General features: G+C 39.4%; 1 long non-coding RNA gene across 1 annotated transcript; it reads right to left on the reverse strand.

Annotated features, from left to right (window-relative positions):
* Positions 1 to 6,386: 6,386 nt before the first annotated feature.
* On the reverse strand, positions 6,387 to 9,825 carry LOC108876380 (uncharacterized). Its single transcript, XR_001959982.2, has 3 exons — positions 9,622 to 9,825; positions 8,564 to 8,761; positions 6,387 to 7,080 (listed from the first exon to the last, which is right to left on the reverse strand). It is a non-coding gene; the product is annotated as an uncharacterized LOC108876380 (long non-coding RNA).
* Positions 9,826 to 13,221: the final 3,396 nt, after the last annotated feature.

Raw genomic sequence — 13,221 nt, forward strand, 5'->3', positions numbered from 1 at the left:
AATTTGCAGGTACACATAAGAGAAACTGATTAAGGAGGGGGGTATTGCTGCACACCATTTTCCTGAAAACTCCTTCAGTTTGATTGAGACAAAGACTGGGGACCAAAACATATTATTTTAATAGGGTTTATCACAAGTTAAGAGGTCTGACAAGAACCAAAACATTGTTTTCTAATAGATTGTATTGCTAGTAAAATATGACTTGCTGTTGTAGTCTTTTACGCTTCCTCTTGTGCACAAAAGCAGTAATAAATAACCACAGTGCAGAACAGTACTCTGCTACAGCTGTGATCGCAACCATTTACAGTCTCTTACGTAACCCCCATCACCATTCAGTAATATTCCAACACTGGATTTTCCTGACATCAGTCACAGAGCTTTGTGGTTCACAGGGCTGCTGCATCACCAGACACCCTCTACAGCACGTACCACGCTGAGGGCGGCAGGGTGGAGGGCGGGGAGACGTGGACCCGGGACTACACTGGCGGCCACTGCCAGACCACCTTCCTGCCACACCGTGCCATCACTCATGCACACACATCTGACGCCAGACAACAAAAGTGAAACAAGAAAGAGGGCTTTTGAATTACTTCACATTGTGCTAGTGGATAGAAAAGAAAACACATGATGAAGTCAATGTGGATGCATTTTTAGGCAACAGTGTGCTTTTTATTACCTCAGAGGATCTGCATCCCCTCTTATCTTAAGCCAGGTGAGTGCCACCTGTACAAAATTTTAAAACAAAGTAGCAGAAATGATGTGCTGAAAAAAAATCTTAGCAGAGCAGGGAAAGTTGACAGATGGATGCATTTATTATGAACCTACATGACAGTGAACTATAGTGTCTATAACAATGATTCTCTTCAGATATTATTAGTTTTTTTTTGTTTGTTTGTTTTTGTTATACACGCTGAGGTTCTCACCTGAGCTCAGCAATGAGTTCTAGCCCATGTTTCACCCCTGCAGTCCAATGAGATCGGCTTCAGTATTTTATGATGCCAAACCTGAAGGTTTTTTTTTTTTTCTTCTCCTCTATTCTCTTCTCGTCTCTTCTGCTCTAGCTTCTCCATCACCTTTCCCTTGCTCCCTCTGTACTCATTCAGCATCAAAGGCCACCCGTGGCTCCGGCTGGGTGGCCACCAGCTTCTCATTTCCTCTCATGCTCTCCAGCCATTCAGCAGTGGCGTGCTCCGTCAGGGCTGAGCGGACCCCAGGGAGTCCACCAGAAGCCTCCGCTAGGCGCTCACCGCCGCTTCCTGCTCATTTAAGAGAGCCCTCAGAATGGAGCGCCATTGTCCTGGCTGTTATCTGATGGCCCCACTCAACAGGCAGACAAAGCCAAGGGCCTGGGGGCTCCCCCCTCCTCACTGGTTGTGATGAGGTTCTCCCTTTTTTTCTACTTTTTTTGTCAAACATGTCAATAGTTCAAGACGGGAGTTTTGCAAACAGTGACAGATGCATAAAGGCACTGCACATTTTCTGGGCATTTAAAGTGAAAATATACCCAAGTAGACCACACAGACCTGTTGAGAATAGTTATTAGTGATGTAAGGGAACCTGATCTGTGTAGGGCTAGTTATTAATGAAGTACATTAAACTGTCAAGTCCCACTGACTGATGAACTAATGAGTGACTGATGGAAGCAGCAATACAATATATCAGTGATATATTGGTGAGAATGAGAAAATTTAATGGAGCTTTTTTCTGCTTTGCATGGAAGTCAAGTCAAATTCATTAAACAGCGTGAACAGGAGAAATTTGTCTGTAACCAACAAAGTACATGGAAAATCAGGAAAACAGGAAAAGAAAATTGTATCACATCAAATGAAGAAATAGGTCAAACAGCTGGGTGTCGAATACATAAAATTTTAAAGTGCAAAGATATTGTATTTGCGTGGAGAGACGTGCAGATTCAGCCTAACAAAGGAGACTTTGTGTGTGTGTGTGTGGGAAAACAGGAGCTCATAGTCTTCAATCCTGATTGGTTGATATTTAACGCTTTTAATGTAAAGCACTCTGTAAAATCTTTGCTCATTTACCTGTTGTCAGGCACTCTATCCAAACTTAGACAAGTAAGTAAATCTCACAGTGACAACCAGTTCAAGTTTGGGTGCTGAGTTCTTAGAGTCACAGTCGTTTCTGTGGTTTAGATACATTTGGCTTGGATGCAACCCTAAGGCAAAGTCATTATCTACTGGTCTTGATAGAGAGGCTGTAGAGGCAACCTTCTTGTTTTCACATTTGCTTTGACAGATGTTTTTGGTAAATAATAAATGAGAGAAAACTCAGAATACATTGCAAGGATGAGCCAGTGGATGAGTGAAGGATGGTTTAAAGGACCTTGTCCTCCAATTTGCCAAATCTTAAAATCTTTAGCTCTATTTAGTGACATTAATATCACAACTACAATCTGCAGCAAAAGAAAAATCAATAAACACAAGCCTTTTATGAGTCAATTGATTGTTGAGGTAATTTAGCTCAATGAATTTACCATCCTCCACAAGCCTTGTAAGAAAACTGCAGGGAGTCAAATGTGAAAACTGGAAACACTAGAGCTACCTGTTTTATGATTCTCTCCGATACCTGCATAGGGAAAGATCTAAGTGCCACAGACCTTACAGTAATCAAAATCTTATTGGTTTGATTGAATAATCTTTTGTGGGAACTGCATTGGCCAAAAACATTCCTTAAAAACACAAAGGAAATTCTGCTGAGTTCTGTTCTGTTTGTCAGTTTGAAATTTTAATCAGGAGCTGGGTTCTTTCTGCTGTCAAATCAAATCAAGTCAGTTTTATTTATATATGCCAAAAATCAAATTTTGCCTGAATGGGCTTTAAAATCTATACAGCATGAGACACCCAAAGCAGAAAGTCAGCAAACTGGGGGTTTTTTGTTTGGTTTTTTGTTTGTTGAATGCAGTTTTTGTTAAATGTCTGAATCAAACCATTTAATCCTTTACAGTCCCAGGATTTGTTATTTGGGAAATGTTAAGAGTCTTCAAAAAGAAAGAAATCTGCGGATTCAACCAGTGCATCAGTTTATATCACAGAATGTCATTTTTCTTAGGGGCACAAACTAATTTATACCATTGAAATAGACTTCGACCTGCTCTCTCAGCTCTTGGTACTGTTTCAATGACATTTTTTACAAAATTATTTAAACTAAATAAAAGTCACCAATTTTGCAATAATGCACATGACAAAAAAAAAAGAGAAATACAAGAAATGGTCACAATATGGAGTAGATGCACTATGGGAGCAGTTCCCTCTTGTGGAGAGTTTTGGTAAAGCAAATGCACCAAATGCACAAGTTTTTTTTCCTCTTTGTCCAGAACCAGCTATGTCTCATAACTGCTTTTTTTCCCCCTTTGCCATTTTCCTTTTCTGCTGAGACGCACACAGAGCAGTGCGGGGGTTTCCTATAGAGACATCATTGTGTGTGCTGTATCAAAGGGAGATTTGTTAAAGGAGCTTTGGTGTGCTGTGATATCACCCACATCAGTCAGGACTGCCCGTGCAGGTGCCTACGGCGGGGGGGGGGGGGTCTGGACTCACTGCCTGCTCCGATTTCATAGGCTTCTGACCTGACAGGAAAGACTGTAACAGCAAAGGAGAAGGTATCAAACCACAGGGGAGTCAGGTTTAAGTCAGCTTAAAGCACATAGTACATCAGTCCCCTACTTCCTTAAAATCTATGTATGAAACTATATTTATCCTCTGTAAAGTCATCCAGGTGTGATGTTTTATCTTGTAACAGAAAGGCTTCAGTCAGTATCCTTCAATTGCTTGTGTTGCCTCTACAACAGCCCTCTCTAGTGGGGTGGTAATGAACTGTATGCTACTTCACAGTGAAAGGTAAAAGATAAAGTTATGATACTGCTGGGAAAATAATGTTTTGGAGAATGGACTGATTCCCTCTAAATCTGTTGATGTAACTGATTAAATCCAACATACTATAACTTCCTTTCCAAATTTCACATATGCACAATGAAACATTTTATTTTACAGTACACAAGTGACATTGTGCAAACTATTTGTTGTAAGGTCACATTTTGAGTAAATATTATTACTGGAGTGGTAATAGTGTAGGATACTCATGCAGGGTAATTCATATATTTCAGCAGTGACAGAACCACAGTATTTGGATATGTGTCAGCAGGGATTATGAGCTGCATGAATGTACAGGATATAACTATAAAGTGACTGCTGTATATGAATTTACATGAGCAGAATCCAGAACATCTGCATTTGATGTGTTTAAATTATACTGTATACAATACTATGTTTCAGCTGTTAAAACTAATACTTCATTTTCCTTCATTCACACTTAATGAGTCAGATTAATACCACTGGCACAAGAATTTAAAAGACTAAAATTAATTGAGAAAAAGGAGGGATTCCAATTTTTTTTAAAGCATGCTTTGGAGTATAGTGTAAGCAACATATGTCTGTTTTACCTGCACAGTGAAGCAGGCCAGAACTGAGACATTAAAGTCATGATGTAGAAGTAAATACACCAGATAAGAGAAAGAAAGCTCATGAAACAAACTCAAACTGATTCATCCATCTAGATATCCCCTACTTTTTCCTCTCTTCTTTTTTGAAGATCAAGCAATGGCAAAAAGTTGAATAATTCTGCCTCTTTGATCTGCACACACAAGTGAGAGTTCATTTCCATTTTTGATTTTTTTTTTTTTCCTTCCTTTCTGTAAGAGTGCCAGCATCAAGATTTACCTTGGTGTGCAAATGTGCTGGAATAGGTTAAAAGGAAATCTCGCTGCTCTCTCAAAGCACAAGTGCAGATGTTATGAAGTTAATTAAAAATTTAGCAATTCGTTTCTCCCGTCCCAATTTAGGCTGCATCAAATAGAAGAAAACAGACGGAAAAATGAGAGAAGTCCATGCAGTCTGTCTTTTTACATGTATGGTAATGTCAACAAGGAGGAACACTTCCGCAATATAAAATTCAGGATGATACACCAATATTTTACACCTTTTACTATTCTCCATACATTTATCATTAGGAAATATATTACACCCTCTATGTAATATATCATTTCTATTTCAAACAAAGAAACACATTCATCAAATGTAAAATTTTGAATAAACCCCATCATCCTGACTTTCCATCATTTCTATTTGGCCTATGATGTTATTAAAAGTCCACCGGTCCATCAGTTATCATCTATTTTCCCAGAGATCTTTCTCATAGCCTGCCTCATTTAGAAGACAACAGTGATAAATGCATTTTAAAGCCCCCACCCCACCCACCCCCCCAAATCTTCCCAACAAGTACCCTTGTTTACTAAAATTGCATCAGTATGTTGACATAGGCCCAGTATCTTCTACCATCTCTTCCATCTCCTCCCAAATAATAGTGCCATCCACGGAAAGGATGTCAAGTCTCAAGGTGCTGCCCACCCCTCTCCACTCCCCCTCTGCGTGGATGATGCTCCGGGAGGGTAGCAGAGGGAGGGAGGGGAGTGGGGGGTATTTTTCTGCACAGGTGTTGCAGCTGCATTCGTACATAATTCCTTTCTGTGTGAGCACTGCTCAGTGTTAGCCTCTCTGTGCTGCTTCCCCCCACTGGGACCCCTCCTCCACTGAGTGATATTACAAGCGGCAGCCGTGCGCCTCTGATCTACAAGCGCTGGGCTCCCTCCTGGTCCTGGGTGAATAGCGCTTGACTTGTTCAATTTGTTTAGAAGCCGCGTTCGAGGCTTTGAAGCCACACATTTTAGCATAAATCATAACCTGTCTCCTTGCTCACAACTGCTTTGAAATGCAACATCTGCTTTTGAATCCCCTGCTTTACAATTAGTTAAGCAACATCAATAGATTGACTCCCTATAATTTTTCTTGATAATGAACTGCTTTGTACACGTGCAAGGGCATTAGCGGTGGGCCCATTTGATTTTTCAAGGCCAAGGTCCTGAGACGGATCAATCTTCATCAGCCTCACTACGCTGGGATGCTGTGAACTTCCTGAAGTTCTCAGCACGTGTGTCTGAGCACAATCAGACACACGTGTTAAATTGGGTTACCCTCCATGGTAACCTACTTAGGAAGTGTCATGGTTGTGGGGCATGTTACCGGGCCATGTTGTTTACTCTTTCATCACACTCTTCAGGTTCCCTGTTTGTTGGTTTGTTTTGCAAAGCACAGCCTTCTGTTCAGCTGTGGGAAAAGTGCGGAATCAAAGTCCCGGAGAGCAGCCCGACGTTGACACTGATAAGCTTGGCCTGTCACTATCCATTTGTCTGAATGACAGTGATGCTCAGGTTGGATCTCTGGAGGAAGTAGTACACACACAGAAACCAGGTGCATATGCTGCTGCTGCTGCTGCTGCTGCTCTGCCGTTGAAAGAAAGAAAAGTCCACTGCCAAGTTTGCTTAATGAAGTTTGCTTTTACTTATAAAGTTAATGTAGTTAATAAAAGGAAATATACACAATATTGGCAGGAGTTTTACTTGTTCAGTATACTGTACCGAGATTCAAACTCTCACAAACTGATCCATCAGTTAGAAACCTCTCATCAGATGCATTAAGAATTCTTTTTGCAGGTTGAAGGGGAAAATAACAATCCCAAAGATTTTATTTTCAAAGGCAAGCATTTGATCAGTAGTCATCAATTAAACTTACTGAGGTGCAAATTACACCACAAGGATTAGATGAAAGAGCCTCTGTGTCATTTTCTCCCCTCCTCCTCAAAGCTTGGCTTGGTTCACAGTACACACAAACACCAGGCTGATCCCTGGCATGGTGGTGACAGGGTGACACTTCCCCTCACATTACGCAGGCTGAGCTGACTGAGGGGCTTAACAGATAGTGGCATCACAGGCGTACATTTACAAATAAATCTAGTGCTCTGGCTGTGCGGCACTCCTCTGCACATGTAGCCCTTGTATCTCTGCTCCTGCTTTGCATTTCTGATTTCAGCTTGAGCCTTGCCATGAGATCCTGTTACCATACCGACGTGAGTCCCTCTTCCCAGATGGCATGTTTGGGCTTCTTGGGTAATATTTATGAAAGAGGAATCCATGACTTTTTAGGGCTGATTTCCTGTACTGCTGTAGGCCTTCTGCAAAACAAAATTACTGTTCTGAATATAATTGTTGCAACAATAATATTCTGCAATTTTCTAATGAGAGGTTAAATAGGGTTAAACATGATTGTGAAAATGTTCAGTTTTCCTGATAACTTGTGTTTCTTTATTCATATTTCCTTCTGGAGTCAGTCCCATCTGAGTAGTTGAGATCAGACGGCAGTATCACTGTGACAGGTGCTCACATCTCCCACAGCCACTGAGCAAAGCTATAAGATCAATTGGCAGCGGTCCCTGCATACAATACCCACATTAACTTGATGGCTGTAAATGATATTGTCAAGTGTTGCAGCTAATTATTTACCTTTGTTCATCTTTGTCTAAATGCGTTTGGAGATGCTTTCTGATTGATAATCCCATTGTTTCTTTTTTTTTTTTTCTTTTGTCACTGCTTTTTTATTATTCATTTTATGTGGCATTGTACAGACAGGCAATTGTAGGGAATTCATCTTTTTAGGGAATTTACACAGCAAACCCTATGAATAAACAATTCATTTTTTCCTGGTAAATTAGTTATCATTAATTTTAAATGCTGTGTTGGGAAAATGAATTAACATGAATGTATAATGCTCGGAAAGGGTGCAACAGTGGATACTTTAAGCACCAACAGGAAATACACAGAGGATGTCAGACAACTGACAGACACACACTGTCAGTGTATTTTATCAAACAGCAATCACAATCAATTTTATCAGTATGTTGACAAGTATGAGTCTTTCATTAGATGCAAATATAGACATATGACTAAAAAGAGACAACAGAGTTAAACAGAGATAAGCAAACAAACATATACCTGCTTTTCTCCAGGTAAAAGGTATGAAAATAGATATGTTTATATACAGGCATAAACAACTACACTGTAACAAATTTCCCTGTAAAATAACAGTAAACTACTGGCAGCTAGATTTGCCAGCAGGCTACTATAAATTTAACAATATCCTGCTGTTGCTAAAATTTAGTTTGCCACTGTTTTTGTAAAAACTGGTATTGTTCCCTTTCACAGTAAAATACTGATGCAAGGATAGCAGTTAATTACTGTTATTTGCACTTAACAAGATGCAATGTATATTTACAGATTTTTACTGTGAACTGCAGCACATATGTAATCATAATACTCTATACATTAATTAACTGCTGGCAAAAGAGACTACAGAGATATTTTTTCTAAACCTTGTGATTTGATAAAATACTCCTTAGTAGTCCTACTATAAATACATTGAGTAAATGTCAACTTTCAATACAAATAACACAGCTTCAAAGTATCTTTTTGGACCATTACACTATTTATAAAACTTGTGAAAATAAAAAAAACATCCAAGAACATTTAAGACAAATTAACAGAAAAACAAAGTGAATAATCATGGACTAATCTGAATTGATAAGTATTTGTTACATGCATTATGTGTGTGGTGTAATGTAAAAAAAAAAATAAAAATAAAAATAAAAAAATGTGACTTACACTTGCAAGAAGGATCATCCGCTCCAGGGTCTCAGGGAAGTGAGCCATTAGCAGTTGAATGGTGCAGAATGACAGCAGGTTAGGACTCAGTGACAGGACTCCCAGACATCTGCAGTGGTGAGTATGTTCTTGAAGAACTCCATGTTGGCTCCTCCACACTCCTCCACTCCTAGCTCAAGTCCATGTAGCACTTTATTCCTTTAAGTTAGAAATAAGCCTGAGTCAGTGAATCACACTTGGCACTACAAAGTCAACACGGCATGTTAGGTGTATTGTAAGGTACATATTTATTCTGGACTCCATCACACACTTGTGATGCCTGAACCTTAACATTTTTTGAAGTTCTTAGGGAGTCAGGATTGATACATAAATAAGGATGATACATAAGTAAGAGGTAAGAACATGGAAACATGCTGAAAATGTATAAAGTGAACACATCAGAGCAATCAGAGAAAACTCTGAACAGAACATGTGAACAGAGATGCTTCTACCAGAGCAGCTTTACCAGCTCCCTCCAGCTCTAACTGACATTAGCATTCTGTGCTAGGCTAAACAATATCGGACCACAGGCCAGCTACAGCTGAACTGCAGCTATATTATATTAGCAATCCTTTCTGAATATTCTGCCCCCAGCCTCAACCGACACAAGCACAGGGACAGTTCAGCCGAAATGAACGTTTTGACTAGCTAGCTAACTAATGTTAGCTAACAAGCTCTCCCTCAGTTCAGGTGCCACACTCGCAGTAAAGAACCACTGTTTACATAAAACGAGCCACGTCGTGTAGAGACATGCTCTTGGCATAAAGTTAACGTAACACAAAGTAATGTGAACACGAGAAGCTGAAATTCACTCTGTACTGTGGAGGATCAGGATCTGAGGTCCAGCTCCTCTCTACGGTGACACACGTTCAAACTGCCGCTGAAACAGGAGTTGAAAAGTCCCTGTTATATTCAACTATCACCAACGGTTTCAGACACAGGAAAATGATTTTTCCCGCTTAGCAACCTCACAGACCTGTTACTTGGAAGTGGCTAACGTTAGCTGACAAAGTACTCACTCAGCTTGCGGGTAGTGTGAGTCCTCCCATGATGTTTGTGTGTCGGCTACTCTAATGCGCTTTGTGTTCACTTACAGAAAACAACGTTAGCTAAAGAATCCTAAAGATTGATTAACAGGTCAGAAGGAGATCTCGGGCGTGTTAAAAAAGGAGCTGAGTAGTGATGTATTTTGCCTATAGATGCTGACGAGCAAAACAAAAAGCTATTACCTTGTAATCTACAGGATGAAGGCGGGTGAAAATTCGTCATTCTAATGTGAGCTCACGTGTTCTTGGTCTTCCCAAAATGCAATTCAAAAATACCGTAATGTACTGTTTTCTTTCATTTAAGCGATTATACTGTAAAATACCGTAAAAATAATACTGTAGTACTGTAAAAGCAATTTATCCAGAAAAATAACGGGTAATGTACTGTATTTAAAGATAACAGTATTATACTGTGGATATTTTCACGTAAATCTACAGTAATTTGTTACAGTGTACACAAACAAATACTATCTACATCAAGATTAAATTGTTGCTAAAGAATATATATAAATGGGTCGTGGTCTCATTGGTAACAGGCACTTCAATTATATACAATTATAGGCACATACATTAAAATAATAAACCCGGAAAATCTGTTTTATGGTTAAAGGAATAAGTTTAAGTTGAACAATTTGGGAGATACACTTCTTCACTTTCTTACTGAGAATGAGATGAGAAGATTGCAGCAGCTATCAGCTATCAGTCAGCTAGCTTAGCTTAGCATAAAGGCTGTTAACAGAGGGAAACAGCTGGCCTGGCTCTGAGCTCACTGACTAACACGTTATATGTGTGTGTGTGTGTGTGTGTGTGTGTGTGTGTGTGTGTTTTGTTTTTTTTTTTTAATTTAATGAATTTGCTACCTTTGACCTGCTGTTTCCTTCATTCCTTGCTTTATTCTCAGCTATGCTAACCAGCTGCTACATTCCATTCCATAGCCGAGAAAAATGAGAGTAGTACCCACCTTCTCATCCAACTCCCTGCACAAAAGCAAATCTTATTCCCCAAAATGTTTAACGATTCCTTTAAATACCTCTAAATGACTCCATTTCTTTCTGCGCTATGAACCATACTTCAGGCTTTAGTGGTAGTGTCACTTATTATCTCTTGATTGACTACACATCTTTTCATGCAACTTTGCCACAAGTCTCTTTTCAGATCAAACGCCATATTTTATAGGCCAAAACCTTCAAAGCATGTCATATCCTGTCGAGATGATGAAATGATTATGAAGCACCATGAAAGTGACATTTGGCAGATGGACTGTATTCATCTTTATCACTGCAGAGTTCCTGTACTACTTTCCTTTGATAAAACATGAAACACATCCTCTGCTCAGATTTTCAGACTGTGACAAGTGTTTTAGGTTCAGTGGTGAAATACAAGTGAAGTTACTGTGAATCTGAATCTATCAAACAAAAAGTTAATGTTTGATTTGTGGTTAAATTTTCATTTTGTGAGAGGAAGTTGCTAGGTAACACAACATTTTGTTGTTTGTTGTCTAAAATCTGTCATATTTTAAAAAAACTTATTGACTTAAGTTTGGCTGTCATATTTTAGTAGATTACATTAGTGGTGTTAAGGGAAATTTGGTTCATTTTAATATAACATTACCACAAAGGTGAAGAAGGCAGTGATTTCTTCAATCCATTCCTTTTATATGTACTTCCCAAACCCTCTCTATCTTCCCTGGATCTCTCTCTCTCTCCCTCTCTCTCCCTCTCCCCTTTCGTCTTTCGTCTCTGGGAGTATGGGTGCATGTCAAGTGATTGTTGAATTGAAATATTGATGTGGAGTATCAAAGCGTGGCGTAGCACTCCTGTGTTTCCAGAACTAACCACGAAGCGCTTTGATCAGATACTCCTGTGATCTGACTTCTGAAGTTGTTAAGAGTGCTGGAAAACAAAATGCAAACAAACTTCAAGTGCTCTTGGTATTGATAAAAGTTTTCTTTGACAAGTGGAGATGCGTGCTGTCTGCCTGTGTCTGCCCAAGACTGGAGATTTTGGGGTTTTCGTACATGCTAATGGACAAGAGATGAGGGAATTATTATGGTTTTCTGCTTCTCACACACCTAGCTATGTAAACTGTGGTAGAGGGGTGGGAATCACCACAGAATCCTGCTGCGATAGCAAGGTAGTTGAGTAGTAACACGAAAATATTACAATTGTGTGATTTATGCTTTAATTTCCATTTAATTGGATTCAGTGTGTTAGATTTTACCATTTTATTTCATTAGCAAGACACATCTGTAATAAAATCTTAAATGAAATCACTTTACACAATGAAAGCCACAATGCTCATAAGAAAGAATAAAAGAATTAATTATTAATTTGACAAAGTTTAAGGTCTGGAGATAGAAGTACTTTTCAACACCAAAAGAATGATATGAGAGACTGAATATTTAATGGAGTGAGAAATTCCTCCAGAAGAAAGAAAAAAAGAAGAAGCATCTTCTTGGAAACAAATATACATTTGACATCTTATCAAGAAAGATACTGAGAACAGAGATAACTGAGGTTAGATGAGAGGGGAGTTTTTAAGAGGACCAGTTCCTACCCCTGCAATAAGTGCTTTTCATTTTACAGGCTCCACAATGTTCACTGGTGGAGGGAAATAAGTATCTGCAGAGATGAAGTGGAATGAGTCATGAAATAATGTGCTGTCACTGAAGTAGAAAGCTGCAACATGCTATTATAATCAATGTAAAATGTGTAAATTCTCCAGTCTACAGAGGTGAACCTTAAATATGTCTGAGAAATTTAAACATCAATCTCTGTTCAAGGTTCCCCTTTCAAACACTCACATACAAACACAGACACACACACTTTCCAAACTCAATAGGAAACAGGAAAGAGACTCCTGAATGAGGTATCAAATTGTTGCTCTGTAAAGTCCAGCTGTTGGTGTTGCTCTTCGTCCCAATGAAACTGAGTGTCATGGTAATTACGCCCCATCTTGTCCTGTCTTGGACTGCTGAATGGTTAAAGAGTGAGGCACTCCAGTTAGCAGCAGGCTTTTACATGCTGTCTGTCTCATCCATTAGGCCACATTTGTCACATGAGGGCCATTGAGTCAGCACAGTGCTGTAAAATTGGCTTTTTGACATGGCCACCAGTACAAAGGCTGCTCTCCTCCATGGCTGCCCTTTTTGAGTGCAGATGGTCAAGACAGCTGGGACAATTTAGTGATCTGAGGCTTTTAAACTGCCCCCCAGGCATGATAAAAACAGCTTGAGTAGCCACTCGCATATTCTACGCTCTGAGCTTAAGAGTAAGATTATGTCTGTAACAAAAACAAAACCATTTGTTTTCTACAATAGGCAAAAGAACTGAAAGAAACTCTTCCAGGATTGAGAGCTTCACAACATTAAAACTATCACAAAAAGCCCTGTAGAGTTTTAAAATCTGTTCTTTTTTCTTGAATTTATTTTCCCTCTTTTTCTGTTTAGAAATAGGTACATGAGAACGTCTGTTATCGCCTTGTTGGGATTTAAGTGTGTGTCAGTTTTGAAGTTGAAGTTGCTGGTAGCCACCCAGTCAGAGCAGCCTGCAGTGTATGATGGAGCGGACCTGA

This window comes from Lates calcarifer, linkage group LG6 (assembly GCF_001640805.2).
Source record: "Lates calcarifer isolate ASB-BC8 linkage group LG6, TLL_Latcal_v3, whole genome shotgun sequence".
Taxonomy (NCBI): domain Eukaryota; kingdom Metazoa; phylum Chordata; class Actinopteri; family Centropomidae; genus Lates; species Lates calcarifer.